Here is a 1,697-nt window from a genome sequence, read left to right as displayed (position 1 = left end):
AAGCACAATTCAGATGATACAGAACTCAATTCAGTTTGGGGGTAATCCTACTGAAGACCCAAACATGCATATCAGGGATTTCATCGAGATTTGTGATACTTTCAAATTTAATGATGTGATTGAAGATGCTATTAAGTTGCGATTATTCCCATTCTCTTTGAGGGACAAGGCGAAGTATTGGTTACATTCTCTACCAGCAGGGTCTATCATCACTTGGGAGGATCTTGTGCAAAAGTTTCTCACTAAATTATTCCCGATGGCGAAGACTGCTGCAATCAGGAATACTCTTACTCAGTTTGCTCAGCAAAATGGAGAATCTTTGTGTGAGGCTTGGGATCGATATAAGGAAATGCTAAGGAAGTGCCCACACCACAGCATGCCTGATTGGAGGATCATTAACTGTTTCTACAATGGATTGGGTGCTACTTCTAGACCCATGCTTGATGCAGCATTAGGAGGAGCCTTCTGGGCTAAAAGCTACGATGGAGCTTATCAACTCATTGAACTAATGGCTGCTAATGAGTACCAAAATCCTGCACAGAGACTGACTCAGGGAAAGGTAGCAGGAATTCTGGAGTTGGACGCAGCAACTGCTATCGCTGCCCAACTTAAGGCTTTGATGATGAAGGTGGACACTTTGGCTAATTATGGAGTGAATCAAATCACTGGTGTTTGTGAGCTATGTGCTGGTGCCCATGAGACTGATCAATGTGCAATCTCTAATAAATCAACTCAATATGTGAGCAACTTCCAGCGATCGCAGCAACCAGTGCCAGCTACCTATCATCCCAACAACCGTAATCATCCTAATTTCAGTTGGAACAATGCTCAGAATGCGGTTCAACAGCCGTATACAGCTAAGCAGTACAACCCCCCTGGTTTTTAGCAACCGCAGTATGTGCCAAAGCAACAACTTCAGCTGCAATCAGCTAATGAAAAATCTGAATTAGAGGAGTTGAAGCTTTTGTGCAAAAGTCAAGTTGTTTCTATCAAGACCTTGGAAAATCAAATTGGGAAAATTGCCAATGCCTTGCTAAGTCGTCAGCCTGGTACACTACCTAGTGACACTGAAGTTCCTGGAAAGAAGGAAGCTAAGGAGCAGGTAAAGGCAATCACTTTGAGGTCTGGAATGGTTGCGAATTCTGATCAAACTCAAGAGTTGGCTGACGAAGCTGTGGCTGAGAAAGAAGTAGAGCAACAAGATAAAGAAGTGAAATCAAGGAAGACTACTATTGAGCACACTCCGCCTGAAGGTAATACAGGGGAGAAACAGATCTATCCTCCACCGCCTTTTCCCAAGCGGCTACAGAAGAAAAAGTTGGATAAGCAATTTGAGAAGTTTCTGGAGGTGTTCAAGAAACTTCATATCAACATACCTTTCGCTGAGGCTCTTGAGCAGATGCCTAGTTATGCAAAGTTTATGAAAGGTATTCTATCTCGGAAAGTGAAGCTAGATGATTTAGAGACTGTCGCTCTCACGGAGGAATGCAGTGGTGTGCTGCAACAGAAGTTTCCTCCAAAGCTTAAAGATCCAGGAAGCTTCACTATTCTGTTTACTATTGGAAAAGTGTCTTTCGACAGAAACTTATGTGACTCGGGAGCTAGCATCAATCTTTTGCCTTTGTCTATCTTCAAAAAGTTGAATTTACCTGATCCAAAGCCAACATACATGACCTTGCAGTTGGTCGATCGTTCTA

The 1,697-nt window shown here is 42.8% G+C and overlaps 1 non-coding gene across 1 annotated transcript; it reads right to left on the bottom strand.

The window, feature by feature from the left end:
• Window positions 1-271: 271 nt before the first annotated feature.
• LOC141699438 (small nucleolar RNA R71) lies at window positions 272-378 on the bottom strand. Its single transcript, XR_012565901.1, has one exon. It is a non-coding gene; the product is annotated as a small nucleolar RNA R71 (small nucleolar RNA).
• Window positions 379-1,697: the final 1,319 nt, after the last annotated feature.

The sequence above is a fragment of the Apium graveolens genome, chromosome 11 (genome assembly GCF_009905375.1).
Source record: "Apium graveolens cultivar Ventura chromosome 11, ASM990537v1, whole genome shotgun sequence".
Classification (NCBI taxonomy): Eukaryota; Viridiplantae; Streptophyta; class Magnoliopsida; order Apiales; family Apiaceae; genus Apium; species Apium graveolens.
Note: the sequence above shows the minus strand (reverse complement) of the source record. Positions and strands in the feature narration are given on the sequence as shown.